The 26,494-nt window shown below is 39.1% G+C and overlaps 1 protein-coding gene across 6 annotated transcripts in view; it reads left to right on the forward strand.

Annotated features, from left to right (window-relative positions):
- CACNB2 (calcium voltage-gated channel auxiliary subunit beta 2) overlaps positions 1-26,494 on the forward strand; it is a 347,729-nt gene that overhangs the window by 10,764 nt on the left and 310,471 nt on the right. The gene's annotated exons all lie outside the window — the stretch shown is intronic.

The following is a 26,494-nucleotide window of genomic DNA, read 5'->3' on the forward strand; positions in this document are numbered from 1 at the left end:
AGGAAACTGGTGGGGAGCATGCTCAGGAGAGCCTGTTTTCCTGCCTGAAGGACCACTACCTTCTGATCAGCTCCTGTCAGTGGCAGCTCACTCCCGAAAACAATGGTTGTCAACTGGAAGAGCAGCTCCATTTCTGTTGAAAAGGATGCTATTTTCCCCACTGTTTTGGGGGTCCTTTCCCCACGTCTCTCTCCCACCGCTGGTTAGCGGCAGTTCAGCTTAACCTTGTTTACCTGTTGCATCCGTGGGGATTTTGTTCTTGGCTGGTGGCTGCTTCCTTCCACTTTGCTGACACAGACAAAGGATGGTCTGTCTCCAACCTTCAGTCCCTTCCTTGCGGTGTCAAGGGTGCCAGTGACATGTCTGAGTTACTTACAGGCAACTGGAGAAACTTCGGTTCTGGTCTCGGCCGGTTGGGAATTGTTCTGGTTGCAGGAAGTTAGAAACAGGTAGTTGGTTGAGAAGGAGCGGAGGTTTTTTGTTTTTTGGTGTTGTTGTTTTTTTTTTTTTTTTTTTTTTTTTTTTTTTTTTGGCTAAGAAACATTTCAAAAGAGAAGGGAAGATGAAGCCAAGTGCATCGCTGCTGTGGAGCCATGTTCTGACTGTGTCAGAGAAGCTGGGATGGGAGTGGGGGCGATCCGTGTATGTGTTGGCCTGATGTTGTCGTGGGCAAAACTCAGATGTCACAGTCCTGAGTCTGAGCGAAGAGCCTTAAGAGAGAGTGACTTAGCTTAGGGGAGTCTCTTAGAGGAAAGTCACCCAAGGCCTTTTCCCATTTTAAGCATCCTTGTTTATTCTACCTCTGGGACCAGGAGACAGAGACCGGGAAGCCAGGATCCACAACTCAGAGTTATCATCGCAGGGCTGAGCCCTGGGGGACCTGAAGCAGAAACAAATAAGCTTCTCAGGATGCCTGGTAGCTGCAGTAAAGCCACATGAAACGACACGCAGCTTGTCAGAATCGCATGGAAAGAAAAATTGCAATGTTTCGAGTGAGCAAGATATTGTGAATAGAAATAAATAGTATAGAGCCCATTGTTGCTCACTTTGGCTCTGTGAAAATGTTTCTGAAAAGCAATCACCAGACCCCATTTTCCAGGTGTCTCTTTGACTGTGAATTCCCCATCGTGGAGTTTTGATAACTTACTTCATAAGGTTAGGCGGGGTTGCTAGACTGTATGTAAACTAAGTGGGATTTTTTTTTCCTCGTGGTAACTTCCTTCGGACATTGCATTCTTGGTGATGTATGAGATTATGTGCTTGAAACACAGTTATAAAGAAAGCTATGAGATGACTTACTGGAAATGTTGATCTATATTGCCAAAACATATGTGAGCATGTAAGAAGACAAAAAAGAGCAATCTCTCCTCAAAGTCTGTCTTCTTGAAAGAACCCCCCAACTCCTTGACTCTCGGGATGAGGTGTTCACTATGGCATGGATTTGGGGTTACGATTACATCGCAGACCCACAAGTGTCAGCTTGCTTCTATCACAGAAGGAAAACCAGTGTCTTTGGCAAGAATGCTGAGTTAAACACTCTATTTTTCCTTTCATAATTTTATCTTGAGTCTGTTAGAACCACTTTCATATTTTGGTATCATTTGAAAATAAGCAAAAGCCACCATGGCATAGCTCAATATTTGACAGATTATGCATAGTTTCATCGGAGGATTTGCAGAAATGCATATGGGATAGTAACAATAAGTATATGTTAGATTAAATAGTTTGAAAGCATTCCTTTTGAATGTTTTCTTTTTTATCATAAGTAGATATTTTGTTAAACAAGTGATGTGTATCAGTATATATTACTTGTTTGTGATTAGGGCATATATATAATTGATATGGAAAACGTGTTTGGTCAATATAACTGGACTCTATTAAAAATATCTTATAATTAGATTTTATTCCTGCCCTTGAATTAAAAATAATTTCCATATAATTTTGAAAACCCTTCAACTTATACTTTCACAAACTGTATATTATTTATAAAGACTTTTTAAACTATTTGGGAAACACTTGGTACTTTCAGGTAGTCTTAATAATGATGAGATTTAAATATTTTAGAGGTTGAAAGTGTGAAATTTTTACATAAAGAAAAAGGAATAGAAGCTTTGTTTATTTTCATTTATTTATTTTTATAACATTTTTTATTGATTTATAATCATTTTACAATGTTGTGTCAAATTGCAGTGTAGAGCACAATTTTTCAGTTATACATGAACATACATATATTCATTGTCACATTTTTTTTCACTGTGAGCTACCATAAGATCTTGTATATATTTCCCTGTGCTATACAGTATCATCTTGTTTATCTATTCTACAATTTTGAAATCCCATCTATCCCTTCCCACCCTCCACCCCCTTGGCAACCACAAGTTTGTATTCCATGTCTATGAGTCTTTCTGTTTTGTATTTATGCTTTGTTTGTTTTTTAGATTCCACATATGAGTGATCTCATATGGTATTTTTCTTTCTCTTTCTGGCTCACTTCACTTAGAATGACATTCTCCAGGAGCATCCATGTTGCTGTAAATGGTGTTATGTTGTTGGTTTTTATGGCTGAGTAGTATTCCATTGTATAAATATACCACATCTTCTTTATCCAGTCATCCATTGATGGACATTTAGGCTGTCTCCATGTCTTGTCTATTGTAAATAGTGTTGCTATGAACTTACAAGCTTTTGCACAGCAGAGGAAACCATAGTAAAACAAAAAGACAACCTACAGAATGGGAGAAAATCTTTGCAAATGAAACTGACAAAGGCTTGATCTCCAGAATATATAAGGAGCTCATACGACTTAATAAGAAACAACCAAACAACCCAATCCAAAAATGGGCAAAAGACCTAAGCAAGCAATTCTCCAAGGAAGACATACAAATGATCAATAGGCACATGAAAAAATGCTCAGTATCACTAATTATCAGAGAAATGCAAATCAAAACTACAATGAGGTATCACCTCCCACCAGTCAGAATGGCCATCATTCAAAAATCCACAATAAACTTTTATTTTTTTAATAACCAAGAGAGTGTCAAAGATTTTGGATTGAATTGTGAACCCTCCCCCAAATTCATATGTTGAAGCCCTAACCCTCAATGTAAATGTATTTGGAGATGAGATCTATAAAGAGGTAGTTAAGGTTAAATGAGGTCATAAGAGTGGGGCCCTAATCTGATAGGACCAGTGTCCCTATAAAAGAAAGACACCAACAATGTGTATGCACAGAAAAAAAGGCCACTGAGAGGACAGAGGGAGACAACAGATGTCTGCAAGCCGAGGAGAGAGGTCTCACCAGGCAGCAGCCCTACCAGCACCATGGCCTTGGACTGCAGCCTCCTGACCCTGAGAAAATAAATTTCCATTATTCTGTTATGGCAGCCCTCATAGACTAATACAGATGCAGAGATATGTTTACCACTGGGCTTGAAAGTAGGCCTGTTTTTTTTTTAACTTTTAAAGTAAACATTCTTACTGATACGTGTCAAATATGCTGAAAAACGTGCAGATCATCAGTACTCAGTCTGAGGAGATTTCACAAAGTAAACACACCTGCATAACCACCACCAGGGAAAGATATATTACCAGCACCAGAGATGTTCCCTTTGACCCTTGCCCATCGCTACTCCCTCTTTCTTCACTAAAGGTAATCAACCACTCTCCTTACCACTGATACCATAAATTTACTTGGCCTTTTTTGGGGGGTAGTGGGTGGTATATAAATGGAATCGTTTTGTGTCTGAATTCTTTCACTCAGCCTTGCCATTGTCATATTCATCTGTGCTGTATGTTTCAGTAACTGGTAAATTTTCTTTGCTGGATGGCATTCCACTATGTGAATACACCACAGTTGACTGAGTCACTCTACTGTTGCTAGGCATTGAGTTGTTTCCAGTTGGGGTTATTGACAGTATCACGGCAACATGTGTCCTTGTGTCTACTTTGTTGGACACACGAATGCATTCTTGTTAAATAAACAGAGTAGAATGCTGGGTCATAGGTTCAAGGTAAGTAAATACTGTGAAACACTTTTTCAAAGTGGTGAACCAGTCTGTACTCCCTTAGGAAGTGGAGAATGGTGTTAGTTGCTTTATATCCTTGTCAACACTTGGTATTGTCTATGGTTTTTTCATTTCAGTCCTTCTTATGATCACATAGTGGTAGTTCTTTGTAGTACTAGTATTAATTTATCTGATAACTAAGTCACAGTTAACCTGTGGCTGGATCTAGGGAGCATTGTGTAATATATATTTGATATATATATATACACACACACACACATACACACACACACACACACACACACAAAATATATAAAATACATAAATATATAAAATATATAAATTTAGAATCAGAAAGATCTTATGATAGAAGAGCATTTTATTACTCTCTGTGGTAAAGAGCCCATTAGCCTTTGTAATTAAGCCAGTGGGCATTTGATGAAAATTATAATGATTGGTTGGAATATGTTGAAACATACTGGAATACATTAGAGAGGAAGCATGAAGGCTGCAGTGAAATGTAAAAGACATGGTTTTCTTTCTTTCCAAACTTTCAGTTGTGTATTTCTAGCCATCATTTGTTTGTAGGGCTCTGCCTAATTCTTTCAGAATATTCATTAGTCTTAAGGAAAACTTGCTTTTAGATACATTTCTGCTTTAGGTCCTAAAGCAGGATAACAGCTGCTGTAAAAGAACTTCTGTATTCTAGATGAAGGTTCCATTTTGTTAGTTGACCAGTTCCCAGTAAGCTAACCAACGAACCCATCTTCTGGTCCTTCACACCATCAACCTATTTGAAGTCAGCGATGTTTCAGAGATGGGAATTAGAGGATGATTTCCCTCGTGATCTTGGTTAATTTCCCCCAGGACATGGTTTCCTTGCTGGAGCTTGGGGGAGGGGCTGAGTCCCAATGAGTGAGTGTCGCATCGTGGCCACCGTCCGCCAGGGTTGTTGATGCATGTGGCAGATATTAGAGGAGCTGCCCACAGCCATGGAATACAAGGATTCAACTCTGTATAATCTTGTTGCAAAGTCACAGCCTGGCTCACCTTGTATGTCAAATATTTCAAAGACAGAACTTGTTCCCCCTTGCAGTTTCTGAAAACATTAGTTGGAAGGAAAGTTAATTATGGTTTATCTGTTTGCTTTGTAAGTCTCATTCCTTTATGTTGTGGTTAAAATGTTACCTCTGTGCAACACAGGCTTACTATATTCTGAAATTTCCATAGCTCTCTTTTATGTAAATGATGACATTAGGAGATTTATTTCAAATGTTTTTCTTCGAGAAGCAGGGTAGTGATAAGGGCCTGGACTCAGAAGCCAGTCTGGGTCTGAATTCTGCTTCTGCCACTTATTAGGTGGCTTTTGGACAAGTGGCTGAATCTTTCTGCACCTTCACCTCCGCACCATCATCTGGGAAGTCATGGCTGCCTCAAAGGTTGGTTGTAAGGATTTGCTTGAGTTAAAACTTGTAAATGGCTTCAAACTGTATCTGCTATCCAGTAAATACTATTTAAGAGTTTATTATTACTTATAAAATATTATTGCCTATTCAGAAAATTAGTTAAAACCTGAATAATAATAATGTTTATTGACTGTTTACTGTGTATCCCGTCTGTATCTCCATTTTACAGACAGGGAAATTGAGGCACAGAGAGATCAAGTAACTTGTCCACAGTCACATGACAAGGAATGGAGTCAGAATTCGAATCCAGGGGGCTGACTCCAGATCCTTGCTTTTGTTGGTTATGCTGCACTTGGATATAAATGAAAATCATTTTCAAGTATATAATTCTTTCAGCTTAGGAAGATTTGTAGAAAGATCCACCTACCTGTGTTGAACGCATGCAAAGTTACTTTAACTTTCTTCCTTATACGAAGGTGAGGATGTCTTTAGCATTGTAAATTTTCCCTAGAATCATGATTTAAGGAAAAAGAAACAACAACAAGCATCATTCCTTTACTTCTTTCATCAAAAATTGCCCAGATTCCTAGCTGGTGTCACCATTTTGGTGTATCCCATCACTTTTACTGCTCATGAGAAATAGAGAACTTTTAATTGGAGGGGGGTTGATTTTTTCCTTCCTCCCAAGAAATTCAAAGAAACACACTCTTTGGAATTGTGAAAGTCCTTTCTGTTCTGTTCATTCTTTCTTTCTTTCTTTCTCTCCCCCCTCCCTCTCTCCCTCTCTCTCTTTCTTTCTCTTCCTTCCTTCCTTCCTTCCTTCAATAAACTCGGATGTGAACTCAAGTCTGAGTCACCTGCACCACCATGCTGGTTGGTTCCGAGGTTTGACTGAGGCTGATACAGAAATCATCCTTATTGTGAATCTGGGGAAAGCTAGGCACAAAAACAGTACCTAGTTTTAACATCAAGCCCCCTTTTGAAATGGTTTTTCAGTTGATTAGGGCTTACACTTTGTAAATAGGTGCTTTAATTTTAATTTATTAAGGGGTGGAAAGTGTTAAACATGGCTTATACACAGCATCATTAGAATTAATGAAGATTCTTGTTCAAATTATTCATGTACTAAAAGGTATTTAATACATAAAGCTGTGGTTATCTGGGGATTTATTATTGAGATAGTTGAGGTATCCAGGCTGCCTTTGATTGTGGTATAAACTCTTTGTACCCTTTGGCTATGTGCTGTGAACAGACCCAGGAATAAGAGAACTTCATTTATCATCATGATAAACCTGGAAAGGCTATAGTTCTTAAAATCCTTTGCATTTAGTGCCTTGCAGAAATTTACAGTTGATTAAGATAATTAAGTTTTCATGTAATTTTAGCTCTTTTCTCCCAACTTCATCAAAAGAAAGGGGGAAAAAAATCTGTGAGGTCTGTTGTCAAAGATGGAGAGGAAGGGAGAAGAGGAGAGAACTGGCCATTTATATTACAGCCAGGACCTCAGCAAGTAAATTAATTTACTGGAAGAAAAATAGGAGGCCAGGAGTAGCGAGGCCCGCCTGGCATTGAAAGATAGAACATTTGTACTGTTCTTTTCAGGGGATTGTGCAAGAACTGCTAACTGTATAAATTCTTTGGTGCTGCCAAGGTCAGGGGAAACTATGTACATGTGCAAGTAAGCACTGGTCATCACAGTTAAAGCAGCTCATGGGGGGCAGAGAGGGCAGGATTAGTAACTGCTTATTCAGCCCCGCAACTTTCCCCTTTTCCTCTCCTCCCCTCGTCTCTCTTTCTTTTTTTTTTTTTTAAATTCCGTCCTTTTCTTAAAGACGTGTTCTCCCTGACTATGCTTATGTACCTGGCAGTATTCCTAAGATGAACACCAAATGCTTAAGGGGATGCCTGCCAGTTGGCTTTATTTTGATGATACCAAAATGTGGCAATGTCCATCTAGGGTACCTGTCAGTTGAGCTCTACTATATGCTGTGCCATGTATGGCCGGGACTCACCAATAAAAAAGTTATTTTACTGATAATTTTGATAGGTCACCCCGTGGTACCAACTGGAGTCCTTTGTGCAGAGAGTTGAGCCTAAATAACTCATTTTGGACTTTGTAAGCGCCTTTTTGGTGGGTGGGGGAAGGGGGCTTGGGGAGGGGGTTGTTGATGGGGAAGAACTTTGCAACTGACTGGGATTTTGCTCACCAATGTATATTGTGTTGTAAGGAAACAATCCTGTGGTGTCTAAGGGCTTACAGGATACAAATCAGGATGACAAAATGGAATGAACCAAACTTTTGACAGAAGGTTGTATGACACGTTCAGAACATGGTATTCTAAACAAATTCCATCGCCTTCCAGAACCCTGTTCTTGGGGCTGCTTTTTTGGACCTTTTCTTCGTTCAGATTGGCTTTAAGTACAGATGATTAATCACAGAGGCACACAGTCTATTTTTTTTTTAGTTTTGTTTTGCAAAAGGCAGATTAAACTGTGATAATGATTACAGACTCCAGGCCTGCGTAGATATGTTTAAGGTTGGATAAATCTTTCAGCCTTTAAATGCTGGCTTGTTGCCGTGTTATGCTGTATTCGTCACAAACACAACTATAAATAATAAAGCGGGAGATTTATTGCCACTATGACTCCCTGTAAATGTCTTTCTATCTTATTCGGCACTCATTTAGATTTTGTGAATGGCAGAATGTGTTCTGAGTCCTCTTGAGAACTCTTCTTAAATATATCAGTATAAAAATACTGAGCTCTTCAATGAAGTCCATTGTTCTTTTTAGGGTATATACCTATATATTACTGAGAATGTTTCATTTTTTTCTTTCAGTAGACATAAATACTTTAGAAAGCATTTTTTTAAAGTTAGATTTTGTACTTCAACATATACTTAGCTTTAACCTGTCTTTTTTTGAACATAATTTTTGTGGGAGAACATGAGCATGGTTTTATACAAAATCTTTCTCATTTTCAGATTGTTTTTCATGTACTTGGAACACCTATCCTATAAACGAGATTCGATTAAGGTCCCTCGTTATTAAGATGATCTTGTGGATTTAACGCATTTTTTTTAATCTTTGCATATCTTTTTTCCCCTGAGATAAAAATATCACTTTACAACCCAGCATCATTTCTGCAGGTGTTTTTAGTTTCTTGGACTCTCAAATATGTTTCAAATTGTAATATACTTTCCACTGATGTCCCCATTTTCTTCCATTTTTATTCAAATCTTCTGCTTGGCCAATCCACACAAGGTCCTAGAAGTCACAGACTGAATTAGCTGCCCTAAATTAATTGAACCCTGACAAGTGATCTAATATAGACTTATTAGTCTGGCTGAGAAAATGGAGCTCAGTGAGTTTACAATAAGTGTATGTTTCAGTTGAACCCTAAACTTTTATGAGTAATGCTGAAATGAAGATCAGTTGCTTCACTCCAGGTTAATTATTCATGTGTCTCAGGTCTTCATAGACATTGTACCCAAGATAGTAGTCTGATCCAACCAAGGCATAGTTCGCTCTGTCTTTCATAGATGTAAATATTTATCATCTTCTTTTTGCTCTTTATTGCTTCTGGAAATCATCTTGCCTGATGATTATCAGATGCTAAAGTAATCCTTTTGGAGATTTTGGCTGATGTCTCAAAAATATTTGCGATGGTTCAGTTCAACAAGGAAGTATTCCAGTTGTATCTCATCATTATTTCACATTCGTGACCAAGTGTGTGTATTTATTGCAGAGCCCTGAGATAGAGAAAAGGAACTGATCCCTCCCTCACCCTAGATCTTACTATGATATTTCCTTTCACCCCCTGCTTACTTTAGAGTTTGAAGGTAAAGGAGGGGAACAAAACCCAGGAAGATTATCACAGGAGGAGTGGGGAGCCTTGGCAGAGTCTTTCATTGACTCATAATTGGGAGAAAATGGAGTTAAAGTTCTTCAAGAAGTCTCTGTCCCCTTCCACACCACCTCACCATCTGTGTCATCCCTAGAAGACAGTCATCAAGTTTTAGAGACATATCTTGGCTTAGGGCTTTACATCTCCCTCCATATTTCCTTACGTCCTTGGCACAGGTAGAAAAGGTCCAGGTAGAAAAGGTTCCATTCCTTCTTGGACTTGACTCCTGATGGCTGGAGAGCCCAGGAGACAGCTTGACTGTTTGGACTTTTGACAAGGACACTGCCTAGACTGTGCTCTCCTCTCCTCTGTCCCCTGTCTGAGTGTCTGGGCATTGTGACCTCATCAGTTTTTCTTTCCTGGAAAGTGCTATGTCCTCTGAGCCAAGGGGTCTTCTTTTTCATGTAGGCGTAACCTTGAACTTTACTCCCACTAACATGTCTTACTCCCATAGAAAGATTTGTTGATTTCTCTTTGGCTCAGGTGCTGTATCTGAAAATTGGAAAATGGCCAATGACTTAAATAAAAACAAAAACAAAACAAAACAAAACAAAACAAAACAACCCTCCTAACCAAAACAAGCAAGCAGTCTTTTCGTTTGAAAGAAAAGTAACACAGATGGTATATTCATTTGCTAGAGCTGTGGTAACAAAGGATCGCAAACTGGGTGGCTTAAAAAAACAGAAATTTATTGTCTCACAGTTCTTGAGGCTGAAAGTCTGGAATCAAGGTGTTGGCAGTGAAGGCAGGATCTGTTCCAGGCCTCTTTCCTTGGCTTGTGGGTGCCTAACTTCATGTTCACATGGTGTTCTCTCTTTTGTGTGTCTGTCTTGTGTGTCTGATGGATTAGGGCCCATCCCAATGACCTATCTCATTTTAATTTAATTACCTCTGTAAAGACCCTATCTTCAGGTAAAGTCATATTCTGAGGTACTGAGCGTTAAGACGTCAACATATGAAATTGGCAGGGGCATAACCCAACCCATAGCAGATGGCAACTCTGTTATAATGAGCTTAGTATATAATTTGTTTCCTTATAACTTGAGTGCTTGATGTGTTGATGGATTTATGCTAAAAAGCATTGACTCCAAAAGGCAGTATATATTAGAAAGACAGAAAAATATCTTTTACTAGAGTATTAAAGGAGTAAAGAGGTGTATTTCCCTCATATGTGTCAATATGATTTATACAGAAATGAAACAACCATGTATTTTTTTGTAATCAACCTTATAAACTAATATCTCATTTATGAACGCCCTTTATATTTTCTTTATTACATGAATGTCTATTTAGATTATTCAGTCTCTTCAGAGTATAGAATCTCTTCCTAATACCTTGGTAACTTACACCTAAGTGACATGTCAGAGATTTATAAAATGTTGAAAAGGCATGGGGCTTTTAAATATGAAACTCATCAGTATAACAGAATCTGGCTCACACTTTAGCATATGGGTAAAATACATATTGAATTGTTGCACATCTACAGTAGAAACTTTCTTTGAACTTGGCTTCGTGACAGCCATGGATACACACATATACAAACATGTATGTAGATGTGTGTATGTATTCTGTGACTTTGAAGTTTTCCTTTTACCCCTTCCCCTCTGATATTTAAAAACAGTGCTATATGTTAAAGTGCAATTATATGTGTAAATCAAATGTGTCAAGATCTGAGCTACGATTTTCAAATAATTTTTATATTTGGCATTTCTCACAGTGAATTATTGTCCATTGAGTTCTGGTGGTTGTTACCTCAAGTTTATAGACATTTAACAGCAAGAAGAGTGAAGAATTAACATCCTCAATTAATCTTTCTTTCTGACAATTACAAGGAGAGCTGGAGAAAGGAGAAAAGCCACATGATGGGTCAGAATGCCCCGCTATGGATTAGTTACTTATAAAAACAAAAACAAAAGCCAACAAAGAACATAGGTCTTCTCTTGTTGATTTATCTGATGATGTTGACTGGTTCACAAAGGTGAGAATCACACAAAAGAACATTATTTACTTTTCTCAAGGTCTTATGTCAAGTAATGTTCCGTTACTAAGCAGCATGTGTTTAAGGAGTCCAGATGAGATATCTCCATTAAAGGTTTCACAGTCAACTGTGTTGTTAGGCTCAAAGGCTGGACGTGTGCATTTTGGGAACAGTTCACAAGGTTTCAAATGCTCACTGGTGATTAAACACTGTTACCTGAAAGGGATCATGTGATCAGAATGGATCATAAGGGAAAAACTTAGGTAGAAAGCGGCTGCTAGGGAAGTAGTAAAGCAAAGCCTGACTTACTGACATCTGAATGACCATTTCTGAGCTGGAAGTATGTGTTTTAGTAGGTGAACAAAAGAAAGTTCTGTGGGAGCCCTGAGGATGTGACTTTTTTTCTGAATAGTAACGGGAGAGAGCATTTGAGCATTTATCCCCCAAAGAGTTTTTAATTGAAAAGTCCAATTTTTACAAACTAATGGGTGTAAGGTAGGCTCGAGGATGTATTGTACAACACAGTGAATGGAGCCAATATTTTGTCATAACTGTTAAATGGGAAGTAACCTTTAAAAATCATATAAACTAAAAAAGTTTTTAATAAAATAAAATTTAATTTTAACAACTTAATTTTAACTTCAAATTTTAAAATAAATTAATAATCACTTAAAATCTAAACTCCTAAGTGTACAGTGTCCTTCTGGGATGGTAATCACCCACATGTGTAGAACCCAGGCGTGTGGAGAGATGGATGGGGGAATACAGTGGAGGCGGAGGGGGGGGTCCCAGATCCCAGAGGCCTCTGTGCAACCGTGGGTTATGCTGCAGCATCACTGGGTGGGGAAGGGTTTGGAAGAACGCACTGATGGGCTGGCTAACTGGAAAATCGATCAGCGTCAAAGAGAATATTTGAATAAAAATGATGGTCATTGCTGACATTTACTGAATGCTGGTAATATGCCAGCCACTCTGCTGAGCACTTCATTCCATCATTAGCACGGCTCACTGAGGTGGGAGCCATTCATATCCCCATTTAACAGATGATGAGTTGAGGCCTGGATAGATGAATAATGTACTCCAATTAATAGACCTTCAAAGTGCATAGTATTTATTATGTCAAATTAGTGTCCTTCTGGGAATGTTTAGGTGTTTGTTGGGCAATGGAAAACTGGAGATGACAGTGGTGATGCTCAAGATCTGGGAGAACATGGCATGGTGGTCCTGGGTCCTTAGAACAAAGCCAGCAACTGTGACTGGGGGTGTGAGGCATGGGGTCCAGCCAGGACTCTGCCAAGAGCTGGACAAAGTGTTGGGTCCCAAAGGCTGCAGTGGTCTCTGGGTCAGTGCCATCAGAGACTCAGGAGGGTCACCTGTTTGGTGCTGAGTAGATATGAAGGTAGATGTTCACAGTTAGGAAATCTGAGTGGAGGTTATACAGGTGTTAATTGTACCTGTCTTCTCATTTTTCTACAGGTTTGAGAAATTTCAAAATAGCTCCCAGCAAGGAGAGGCAGTAGGTTGGGTGGGAGGGCGCCTGTCCCACAGGGCACGCAGGGAAAGTCATTTCACACTCAGAGGTTCTTGAGCCCTGTCCTGCCTGCCTGCCCCTGCAGAAATGCTTCTGGGCTGCACAGAGCAGAGTTGGGAAGCAGAGGCTGATTTTTCTACTGGCCACATTTTTAGAGTTTTGCCTTTTTAAAAAAATCTTTTAAGACTTCAATAAAACCTTGTACAAACACAATATAAATAGATTTTCCTCACCATTGTCGAGTTGAAGAAGGTTAGAGGGTTTATAGCCCCAAACAGCTGCTTATCTTAATGTCATATTGTGGGTTTGTCAGTGATTTTGGGCAAACCCCTTTAAACTAGGGCTGAGAATAACAGCCATTTCCCCTCAAGCAGAAGTAGTCATTAGTGGTCGTATAAGTCGAAAATCAACCATTCTTTCTCTGCCTTGGGCCATTTGTTTGTGAGAGAGCAGTTGTTTGAGCAAATTAGGTGATTCAGTTACCAAGAGACACTGCCCTTTGCCCCATTGCCCCATCTAATTACCCTCCTTTGGAAGAAGAATTGCTTAGTGTTTGTCAGACCAGTCTGCTTGCTAATAGTCTTTTGGGAGCTGTTAACAATATTCCCATAAAACAGGTCAAAATAGTTTTACTAGCATTTTCCACAGTTGTTCTCGGTTTCAGTTAATAGTTGAAGCGTCAATAAAAAAAAAAAAATAGTGGAAGCATCAACATCCTGAAATGTGATATAGAATATGAACATAATAAACTGTGTTTTACTGATTAAAAAAAAAATTTGCAGGTAGCCTGATTTTCCAACTCATTTGTTTCAAGACCACACATCAGTGTTTCATCTTTTTTATTCAAAGCAAAAAAAGTAACTCTGGATTCAGGATTTGAAGGTATCTATGATTTCTTATGAAATGATTTCTCTGACCATTTTTTTGTTGTTTATAAAAACTACATTGCACACAGGCCAGGCAGGCCCATACTTCTTGACTCTCCTAGATTTTATTTGCTAAGTTCTCTTTCCTGGACCTCATTTACTCAAATCTGCTTATTCATTCATGTATTCATTTATTCACCAACATGTGGCATGTCTGCCAGGCGCTGGGCCAGATAGAGAACAAAATCACAAGGTTCTTTCCAGTAATAAGATAAATACTAATAAGCCCTAGGGATGTAATGTACAGCATGGTGACTGTAGTTAACAATCCTATAGCGTGTATTTGAAAGTTGCCAAGAGAGTAGGTCTTAAATGTTCTCATCAGGAGGAAAACAATATTGTAACTTTTATGTGGTGGTGGATGTTAACTAGAATTTTTATGGTGATCACTTCACAATATATACATGTATCAACTCACCATGCTGTACACCTGAAACTGAGACAATGTTACGTGCCAATTATATCTCAATAAAACACCAAAGTTCCTAGATTAAAATATTCACATATTAAATGTCTTAGTGCTTCAGAGTCCATTGTTAGGAGTTCTGTAACAGAGGTGAGTGGACAGTGTGTTGGGTACACAGGGAAGGGACTGATGAATTCTACCACGGGAAATGGAGAAAATCTTACAAAGTAGATCATATGTGAGCTGGGTATTGAAAGGTGGGAAGAAATGTTCTAGGAGGAGGAATTGGGAAGGGATGTACCAGGCCAGGAATGCTCATTCTGTCTCAAGGCAGAAAGGAAGGTAGAAAATGATATGCTCTGTCTGCTGTGGCTGGTGGCCAGTGGGTGGGAGCTGAGGCCAAGCAAGGGGTCTGGAAGGTGGAGGAACAGCATCCCTGCACGTGTGCCCCCTGTGGGCACACCTGTGGCGTCATCTGGCTTTTCTCGCCAGGACTACTTCTGTATCAGAGGAAGTGTTTACACATCTTTCCAACACCTTACTCACAACACGTTGGTTCTGAATCAACTGTTCAATACCTACTGTCGACAAACACCAAGTAAGGGTTTTCTTTCATAGCTCTCTAAGTGTGGGGCATTTTAAAGGGCAGGATGTATATTAACAAAAGGCCATATATATGCCTATATATATGCCTCCTTACTTCCCATCAAACTGATGTTAGATTGACTGTGGATGTTTCTATTTCTGTGGTTCTAAGAGTTGTAGGTTTCTGGGTCAAAAATGTGTTTTATTTTAGGCTTCACATCAAAAGTGATCCATTGAGAAAGTTATGTAACTTAAAAAGCAGGCTCTAAATAGGAATTGATCCTATATCCATAATATTCATGACTATATGTGTACATATATATGTATAAATGTGTGTACACATTTCCCTCGAGGTATGACTTTAAGGATAATCTTTGTAATCTAACATTGTTATTAAGGTCATAACTAGTTCTGTTATGAGTTAGCAGTCATAAATCTTAAAAATCAAGGCAGTTCAAATCTGAATTAATTAATAATTACAAATATTTATGAGTTCCTTTATTTTAATCTCAAACCATAAATCTTCCTGGATATATGTCTAAGAGATTATATACACTTTATTATTTTGAGGACAGTTACTGGGGCACCAGTTCTTTTGCCTTATGAGGTCTAGTCCAGGGTGGGAAAGAGGAGGGGTAAAGTGTTAAGGGTCCCTGGACCTCTCCAGAGTCGGGGAGAGAAGAAAAGAAATGAACAGGTCTGGGAAGTGCTTTTAGGTCTCTAAAACTTCTGGATCCCAATTTCTTCCTATTTTTCCTTCCCAATTATTGAGACTAAAACTGGTAACTTTCTAGAGCCCTGAAGCCATCCATCCCCTATCCCCTGCTACCCCACCCCCACCCTGTTCTTAAAGGGAATGTTGCCTAGATTACTTCTTAGCTTCTTAGGATAAAGGAACAATGGTGTAGATTGGGGATGGGGCTGGTGCCAGGGGCTGGGAGGGCACACCCAATGGTTTCTCTCTCATTGGGTTGCTCAACCCTGCAACTCATCTCAGAAATGCTTGGATTGACTGTGGGAAGTTGTATTTATTCTCTTTGACACTCTGCTACTGAGTGCCTGTGTGACAGGGTAAAGTTATAGGTGCTCTCAGGTCCTCTGGAAAGAAGAGTAATAACACAGAATGGAGACACGAACTGGTGGGGGAAGCGGTTATCTTGCTCACAGTCTCCACCTTCACTAATACATCGATCGTCTAAGGGAAGACAAACATTCCCTAGATGAACACAACTTTAAGCCAAGTGTCATATCAAAACACTTGAGTGAAAACTGCTTGCTTGCCAAGCAAATGAAGCTTTTCAACAAGTCCTGCCAGCACTGCACCACCCAGCCCAGCTCCAACCTGATCCAAGCAGTTTTTGCCTCCAAGCCTCTTTGCTGTGGAAATTCTGGGGGAATCATTTGTGATACCTGCATGTCTAAGAAACACTCACGGAGACATTCCATATTCCCCATAGCTGGATTTTTTTTTTTTTTTTTAATTGTTACTGTTAGTTGTTACAGGAGGCCAGGGACTAGGCTGGAGGCACTGCTGGCGAATAAATCAGCTACTAGGAGAATCTTTAGTCCATAGATAATGTGATTTTTTTCCCCTGAAATTGATTTTGAGCAGAGTGTTTTACATAAAAGGGCCTTTCTTCAGCCAAAATGTGATTTCTTGATGATATCTTCATCTAGATTTGAATCCCTCCCCTCCAACCATTTTTTCCCCCTGGAGCTATATTTAGGAAGACATCAATCACTTTGCTATTTTTCTTTTTTCATTCTCTGACCTCAGGAGCTAAAAGATCCATTTTGTCCATTCAGTCTTCCACGTTTCACTCAAACACTGAACACCAGCTCCGGGTTCCTTTTATTCACATGCTTTCCTCTTTGGGTGCTGTGTTATCACGGAAGACTGGCCTAGGTGACTTAGTGGAGAAGTTAGTTGGACTAGAGAAATCCACTTTGAAAAACCACTGAATTATTTTCCCCAAATACAAGCACCTGGAGAATGACTTTTACATAGGCCCCTGGTGATACTTTGTGTATCAGGACTTGTGTTTTCCCGCAAAGACCCTATAAAGTCTGCTTAACCTGGAGACTGGTTTCTTTTCTACAGTCTACTCACAGCCAAGAGAGTTTTAAAAGTCACTGTTCTGTTTGGTTCTTTCATGATCCCCATCCTAACTGTAATAATAGACAGGGAACAGGCACCCAGATGAGCCACAGTAACCTTGTTATACCAAATGTGGTAGCATGGAATTTTGAAGAGATTCAAGAGTGATCACACGGTGTCATTGGTGGTAATTTAAAAAAAAACTGGTTGCTTTTGTTTGATAAATCTGACATGTCTGAGAAAAAGTAGGTTCTCTTGTACAAGGAGACATCGACTTACTTAGCAGATGGTTCCACTTAAAATATCTGGGGTTATCATTCTTGTTTTCTATTTCAAATAAATAATAAAATGTAAATATAGTATTCATAAACTTATAGATAATTATGTTATGCTTATAATTATATTACATTAACAAGTAATACTATAAGTTATATTATAACATAATTTATAAATTATATTTATGTATATTATATTATAAAATATTTATAAATTATGATATATATTACATAAAATATAAGTGATAAAATATAAAATATTTTTAAAATCTTAAAATATGTAGTATTCTTGTTTTATGTTTTAAATAAATAATAAACTATAAATATAATATGGATCAACTTATAACACTGTAACTTATAAATGCAATTTAAATATTTATAAATTATAATGATATATATTACATAAATAATACATAAGTATGATGAAATAGAAACTATTTTAAAAATCTTAAAATATCTAGTATCATTCTTGTTTTATGTTTCAAATAAATAATAAAATATAAATATAGTATTTATCAATTTATAATACTACAATTTATAAATATAACTTATAAAATTTATTAATATCTTATAAATTATATTTCTTTAGTATATATTTATATATTATATTTATAACTTATATTAATATATTAAATAAATAATGTCTGATAAAATATTTTTAAAATTTGCTTAAAATATCTAGTATTATTTTTGTTTTATATTTAAAAAAGGTGTTTTTTAATTATAAAATTAATCTATGTTCACTTAAAAATAATTCAGAAAAGAAAGATTGCCTATGATTCCATTACCCAGATCTATTTACATTTTAAAATAACATGTGGAGAATTGGTGATAAAAGGCATCATTATATGGTGAAAATATTGCCCTCTGAATAAAGTCCTCTGATTGCGTTCAACTTCAATTTGGAGTACTTTGCTCAATCAATTTTAGACTTTTGATCAAATGTTTATATTTTATATGGTGGATGTTTCATACAAGGTCATGTAGAGTAACTTCTTTATTGGAAAATATTACTACTTGGGTCACAGTGTTTCTTTCCTTTCTCATCATTTATATTTATGGACCCATTCTTCCCACTTGTTCACATCTTCCCTCCAATTTCCCCATGGTGATCTTCTGAAAGAAAGAAAGGTTCATCAGTTCAAATCCTCTGTTGCAGGAGACCGCAAACATGATTCAGGCCGGCTTAAGCCAGAAGGAGATTTGGGGGCTGTTGTAACTTTCAAGCCCAGGTGTCATTGACTGGAATGGCTCACCTGACCTTGGGCACCTGGTTTCTTTTCACCTCTTGCCTCTAATCTCTCCTGTGTTTGCTTCATTCTCAGCTCTAGGTGGTGGCAAGATGATTCCCAACAGCGTTAGTCCCTAGTGCTTCCACGTTCACGTTTCCTTGCACCTCATTGACTCTGATGGGGTCACCATGCAGCTATGGACTAATAGCTCAAGCTGTGGTCTCTGATCCACTGATGGACCAGACACAAGCCATGGAGAAAAGTCAGCTCCATGTAAAGCGCATGGACTATGAGTGAGAAAAGTGGTGACTTCCCAGGGGAAACATCCCAGGGCTGTTACCAGGGGAAGGGTGAATGGATGGAGGATGGTGGCAAAAAGAGCTGAGGTCCATGTTAGAAGATAAATGAGGCCTTTTCATCTGTGAACTCTCAGATTCCTAGGAGGCACTTGAGGGGGAAAAAAAAAAAAAAAACCACACCCCAGGTACAGGGGAAAGAATAAATCATTGGAAACCCTTAAATCTTCTTCAGACTTTACTATGTTTTTTTTTTTTTTCTACCTAGAAGCAAGTGGATTCCTAGTGGGAATGAGTGAATCTGTGAAAGTGTATCTTCCTGGGAAGATATCTGTAAATATATCTGTATGGGAATATGTGTTCATGGCCATGTTTGCGGCCCCTATCATTTTTAAAGTATCCAATCTTAGTCTTTGTTATAAAACCACTCCAAGTTACCAGTATAAAATTAGAACATTTCAGTATTGTATGTGTGTCTTATAAGTGTTTTGAGCAATTCCTTGTTGGGACAAGAGTAGCTAAATCTAATTATTATGATCTTAGTAACACTTGGGTAGCACTAATGTGCTACAGACCAACCAGAGAGTTACACTGGTTTTAGAAATCACTAAGTTGTGCTCTCGACAGTGGTTTCTTTTTAGCTTGAACGTAGTATTGTCAGGTTTTATCACGATGCTAGACATCTTAGGGGAATTTGAATGAGATGCTTGAGAATCTTACTCATCGGGGAAATTAACATATTAAGATGGAGATTGTATTTTTTAAAGGAGTGATGATAACTTTTGGTTGGAATCTTAATTCACTAGAGAGGAAGATTAATTTGCCAATGTGTAAGGTGTTCAACACTGTGTGTGTTGTATTCAGTACCATTGGAAGCACACTTAGCACACAGCTGGAGAAAATTGTCATCCTTGTTTTCAGGCCTTTGTAGTAAGGATTTTTCGGGTAGTGAGTGTCAGAGCCCCATCTCAGACTCACACAAGCAAAAGGGGATTTGTTGCCACTCATAACTGTCAAAGGCATGGATATTATTAGAGATAGTCAAGTTCTGGTAGGATGGTGTCTCCCTGCATCCGTATTGGAATCTCTCTTAACCACAGACAAGACTTCACTGTGTAGGCAGCGACATAACAGTTGGAAGCTCCATCCTCCCTTCTTGCAGCTTCGATACCAGAGAATAAAAGGCTATTTCTTCCTGTTCACTCTTTCCAATTCCCGTTCAGACAACCACTGAGAGGGACTCTTAATTGATCTGCTTAGTTCATGCACCACCTTTTGGACCAATCTCTGTGGACAAGGATGAGGTTGTCTGGTCTATGAGTTGGATCAAAATTGGGTGCATGCAAAGGTGAGCAGATGATGTGATGGATCAACCAAGGAAGGAGGGTGGAGGTTGTTATCAGAAGTCAAAAAGAAATACAGGACAGGCCATTTATCAGTGGGGAGAGATGACTTCCATTACACATGATGTTTCTATGAGTGTCTCTTTGCCCCTGCCCACTGTGCATGTAGAGGAAAGCAGACATTGCAGAGACGTGTGTCCTTTATCATACCCTCCATCTTCCCATGAAATAATGGATCCTGACGTTAGGCATAGATCCAGTGAAGATGAGAGCAAGGGGGAAGGATAAAAGATCTAGTATCTTGGGGAATTACATGACCAACATCTTTCAAGCCAGCACTTCCATCTGAGTAGCTGATGGAAAATGCTTTTCATCTACATTAATGAATCTTCACTATTCTCCAGAGATTCTGTTCACATTAAGCTTTTTTTTTTCCCATGCGTGTTTTCATGCATCATTTCTTTCCAACTATATGGTATCTTCTGAGGATATGGACATAGAAGTTCAAAGAAATGAGGTCTGAGTTCAAGGAGCTGGGAGATATAGCAGCAGGATTTAACCTCAGTGTCCATGCGCACTGCAACCCCACCAGGCTGGCTTTGTTGTCAAGGTTCGGTTTTAATGTTAGTGTCACCAGCATCCACTGCTAAGAGCCTACCCCAATTTTGCTTTACTGTCAACGTGTGTCTTAATTGACAAGTGTTAAGACTGGCGTGTCCAGGTGAGTCGTTGAGCAGCAAGATCCCCTGGTCATGATGAGCACAGACTTGGAATCAGACAGCCTGTATTCCAGTCCAGACTCTCTAGGTGTCTGACTCGGGGCAAGTTACTTAACCCTTGTGAGCTGCAGCTGAGCATCAAATCAGAATCTTAATAATAAGAAAACAAAAAAAGGACAGTATGAAGTCATCGACAAAACAGAAACAGATTCGCAGACTTAATAAACAATCTTATGGTTACCGGGGAAAGGGGGGGTGGAAGGGGTTAAATTTGGGAGTTTGAGATTTCCAAATGTTAGCCACTATATATAAAAATAGATTTTAAATAGTTTCTTTTGTATAGCACAGGGAACTATGTTCAGAATCTTGTAATAACCTTTAATGGAAAAATATGAAAACGCATATATGTATGTATGTGCATGACTGGGACCTTGTGCTGTACACCAGAGGTAGACACGTTGTAATTGACTGTTTTTCAATTAAAAAAAGAAAAGAAAAGAAGATGGAGAAGAAGAAGAAGAAACCTATCTTAGAAAGCTGTTGTGAGAAATGAACAAGCTGATGTAGATGAAGGAAAGATACCTCATCAAATACTGTGGTTTACACGAGCAGCTGGCCTGGCACAGAGTAAACTCTATAACTATTGGCTTGAAAGGTGCTAATAACAGGGTCAGATCAGCAGCTTATTTTAGGACAGTGTGTGTATCCTTACAGGATACTCAACAGGTGAGAGATGGATTTGGAATTGAAAGATTCAGAAACATGTTAAGAAAGAGGTTCCTAAGAGCTGTTGGCCCTCCTAATGTGAGATTTGATTATTGACTTCGCCGGGGGTGGAGGGGATGAGTTTAGGATTCCTTATAAAATCATGCTTGTGGTTTAATATCTTCTGCCTGTGCAGTTAGAGGTGGAGGATGAATCACTGAGGTTTCTGACTATGGGAACACGAGCTCCCAACTGTTGAATATAAATAACATGTTTTTTGAACATAAGAGCAGGAACCTTGTATGTTTTGTTGATATTAGGAAGTGTGTATCCAGTGGTTGGGCTGTGTCTCACTACATTTTTGTAGGATTTTAAAATGCTTGGCAATTCACTGAGACTTCCAAATGTTTAGATTTTACATTTCCAGAAAGTACCACAAACATCCATGCAAATTAGTGAGCTCAGAGGGAGCTGTGGTAGCAGAGGAGTTTGCCAGCAGAAAACTGAAGCTGGCGAGTCTGGAACAGCCTTTATTAATTGAGTACTTTATTGGTGCAAATGTAGTGATAGACACTTATGTAAAGTGAGAAGGAGACTCTTTATAATAGCTAGTGAAGAGAGACTCGGTTCTATAATAACTGCCTTCTAAATACTTTGAAAAATCGCCTTGCCTTTGTTTAACTTGGCCATTATTTAAGAGAATGAAGATTTAGCACCTTTTATTTCTGACTTCAGATTGGCTTTCCTATTCTCCTTGATTCAGGCCCTCCAGTGGGGTAGGCAAGCCAGAGAGCTGTTCTTTCTCACATTCATCCACATTTAAGTACAATTAAGATATGTTGAGCACGGCCTTTAGAGTTTTCCTTTGCGTAATACAAATGTTTCCCAAAAAATTCATTTTAAAGAATTAAAACTGAACCTTTCACTTTGGTTTCAAGACTTAAAAAACAACTTTAGGAACACAAAATCAAAATGAAACAAATTTAGGAACACAAATCAAGAGTGTCATAGCATCTGTGACATAGAATTATTTATAAATACAATATTAATATGTGATATATAAATAAGTAACTTCTAACCTTGTTCTGTTAACCACCTTCAGCCAGAGATTGATAAAACCATTTCCTCTGGCTGATGAGGATTTACCTTCCAATGGGGTTTTGTTTTTAAGTCCTTTTAAATAAATCTATAGGATCTTTGGGTTTTCCACCATTCTTAATATTGAACACAATGTAATTATGTTGATACCAGTGTCAGCATTTGAGCTGTGCCACTGGGAACACATATTTGAGGACACAGTTGCTGCTGTCATTTTCTGCGTTGGTGCTCATTTGGTGCTGTGGGGTCTCCTTTGACTGAAGGTTTCAGAGAGGTAGCAGAAACTTGAAAAATCTGTCCCCACAAACACATACTTGGTCACCTTACCCTCCACTGGTTTACTTTGTTACTTATTAACTGAACAAGAGGATACAAGTCAAAGGATTGGGTCAGATTAAAGCTATTATATATGAAGACAAGGTGAGAATGAGTGAAATATTAAATCAACATTAAATACAAAATGTTTTATGAGAAGCATTCTTTTCCTTAAAATTAAGGTTCTCATTTGCTAAGCATTCAGAGATTTCTCTGTCCACACACACACACACACACACACACACACGTACACATGCAGAGCCACTGCCAGGGGGGCTGGGGGCTCCAGTCTTCTTGCTTTTTAACATCAAAGCATCTCCCCAGATTATTGTGGTGTCCAGGAGCAAGCAAGTACATCGCATGCTTTTGCCCGGTAGAAACCTAGGGCGGGGAGCAAGTTCCTGCTGTTGGATTCACTGCAGATCCTTTTGGAGTGTTAAGACTGGATTGAATTCTGAAATCAGCATATTATAGATAAGGACACCCTTTACATCTTCATCAGAGTCCTTTCTGGTTTGCCATGGAAAATTATGCCCTTCAATTCATGACCACGTAGTGTTAACTTGTATTATTATGTGAGTGTATGTGTATTTGGCTTTGGACGAGCAGGGTAAGGAAAGGGTAAATCATCAGTGTTCATGGTGGGAGGATTTGACAGTAACCCAGCAGCCCGTACACAAGAGAAGACACTGCCTGATTTGGTCTCTGATCCCAGGGAGCTTACAGTTTTTCAGAGCAGCTAACATAAGCATGCATATTTTAATGGAAGAGTGGATGTGTCTTAAGTAGGGCAGTAGACAAAGTGCTTTAGGAGTTTAGTGTTGGAAGATTCTGTTCTTACCAGGGAATCACAAAAGGATTGCAGGAGAAATTAAACGTGATCCTCCAACTGTGGGGGAAGGGCATTGTAGGAGAGTGACGAGGTCACACAGGTGTGGCAGGAAGAGTGTGATTTCTATAAGGTAAGAGTGAGTAATATTTTGCCTGGCATTCAGGGAATACTAAGAATTAGTGGCAGGCAGATGTAGAAAGGTGGGTTGAAGGAATTGGTGGAGAGATAGAACATCCAATGAAGGCACTAGAATTCAGAGGGGGGAGGGTATATAGCTCAGTGGTAGAGTGTGTGCTTAGCATGCATGAGGTCCAGGTTTCAAACCCCAGTACATCCATTAAAAATAAGCAAGTAGGGGAAGGTATAGCTCAGTGGTAGAACACATGCTTAGCATGCACGAGGTCTGGGGTTCAATCCCCAGTACCTCTGTTAAATAAATAAATAAATAGATAAACCTAATTACCTCCCCCCTAAAAAAATAAAAAATAATTTTTTAAATAGGGAAATAAATAAATTTAATTACCTTGCCCCTCCCCCAAAAGAATAAAAATAAGTGGAAAGATTAAAAAAAAAAACAAAGCAAATAAAAAGAGTGAAAAAAAAAGTGAACGAGGGGCCTGGTGCCAGGTTTAAAAAAAAAAGTGTTTTCTTGGGAAGAGGGTAGAGCTCAGTAGTAGAGTGTGTGGTTAGCATGCATGAGGTCCTGGGTTCAGTCCCCAGTACGTTCATTTTTAAAAAAAAGAACTCATGGTGGAGACAGATGCTCTGGAAGTACAGTCCCTGTTGGGGAGGGCTGCAGTCCAGGGGTCCCCTCTGAGCAGCCATAACACAGAGAAGACAGGGCATATTTCAGCTTAACAGGTGGAGAATGCGGGGAAATTTGTTCACTGCAGCTCAGAGTTTCAGAGTACATAAAGTCAGGGGGAAATAAGAGAGACAAGGGAGGGGATGAGTGGGAATTTTGGTGAGGAGTAAAGAATTCCAGAACTTGACAGTGATGACAGTGAGAAAGGGGATAGAGGTGGGGGAGGGAGATAACCTCCGTTTTAGGCAGTGAATAGGGAAAACTGCTTCATTCACATTGCAGCCTCCTTCTCCCTGGGATTCAGGTTGTAAAACAGTGAGGGCAAAATACAGCAGCAGGAGTACCCTTTGGAGTCCTACAGATCACCTGTGAAAGATGGAATATATACACACTATTGAATTCATCTGGTTTACAGAAAGTAGCTGGCTTGTATTCCAGTGGCATACTGTGTGTGTTTTGAAGCTAAACTCCCATCTAACAGGGCAGGATGACTATCCTGTGAGGACCAAAGCCATGAGAGTGATGACAGGATGTAGTGCCTCAGCCCCCATCTCAGATTCCCTTCCCAGTGGGACACATACTCACCTGCATTCTCCCTCTCCTTCATTTAGTGGTTGCTGTTGAGTATGGAGAGTTGACTTTGGATAGCATAGAGATGATGTGACTTGGCTATATTTGTTACCTCTTTCAGGAGTAAAGCTGTAGGGACGGAGGGCTTGGTCTCTGTAATATTGCTACCACACCTGATCCTTGTGTGTATGTGCGATATGTGCTGTCAGTGATCTTCAGAGTGAATTTTAAATCATTTTAAATGGTCCTCTAAGCATTAAGCATATCTTATTAGTCTTTGTTAGAGCTTAAGTAGTAAAGCAACTTCTCAGATTCATTCTCAATCAGGAAACATTTCTTAGATATCTTTTGAGGACCTGCCTGTCATCATTTAAATGCATGCCTGAAAGACACTGAAAGTCATAGAGATTAATCAGAAGGGGTCACATCCTCAAGGATCTGACTGATCAACAGAAGCTCTTCTTTTTTGATTCATTGTATTCTCATTTATTTCATAAGGTCACACACACACAAAAAATAGTGATGGGGTGGAGCTGTGCTCTTTCCCTCTTTTTCTTTCTTTTTTTTTTTTTCTGTATGGGTGATAGAAACATCTTTGGCTGAAGATGAGAGTATTGGGTGTGAGGGTGCATAGATCTTTTAGATGTAAGGGCTAGCAGAAATTCCCATCAGAAATCTGAATCAGTGTTTCTGCATTTACAGTGTTCTGTTCTTAACTTGGTAAGCCCTGGCCTTGGTGTTGCCATGGGGATGGACACTTCAAAGGAGGCACCATTAGCAAGTCTATTTGAAACTCTGAGGACCTTTGGGCCACAGGCTAGTGGTGCTGGACAGGGCTGGTAATAGATCCCTGGGGGACTCCTTGGGCTTTTCAACTCCCAAACCTTGCAGGGAAGTGGGTGAGGAAATCACCAAAATATAGGGCAGCATCAAGTTCTTCACTCTGCCTTTTTAAAGAGAGAGAAACAGAGACCTTCTGGCGTCTATGTGTTCCAATAGTCATGCATCTAAACAAATTGTCGTTTTCTAGGCTTTGCTTTAGAATGAGCTTCTACCAGTTGAGCAACTGTGAACATTTCCATTGCAACATAAAGGAAGTACCGTGACATAAATGTCAGTGACTTTAATGTTCCCAGTCCCTTTTAAGCAGAATATCAGAAAACACGATAATCCTATTGTGAGGTCTGGCGTGAGAAAGAGCTTGTAAATAGCCAGGACAGTAGCCCCTTGCTATCTTGTAAATTGTTGTAGGAAAGTGATATTTACCCGACGACCATTGAGAAGGGTCATCTGTGCCTCCGGGTAAAAGGGAAGGTGATTGAATTAGGTCACCCACAGTGAACTGGTTGTCACCCATCCTTCCCATGGCCCTTTCTCCCTGCCCACCCCCACCCTTCAATACCACCTCCTTTCTCTTTGGTCTATAATACACCTCCTCACTCTTGTTGAGTAAAACTTTGATGT

The sequence above is a fragment of the Camelus ferus genome, chromosome 35, assembly GCF_009834535.1.
Source record: "Camelus ferus isolate YT-003-E chromosome 35, BCGSAC_Cfer_1.0, whole genome shotgun sequence".
NCBI lineage: Eukaryota > Metazoa > Chordata > Mammalia > Artiodactyla > Camelidae > Camelus > Camelus ferus.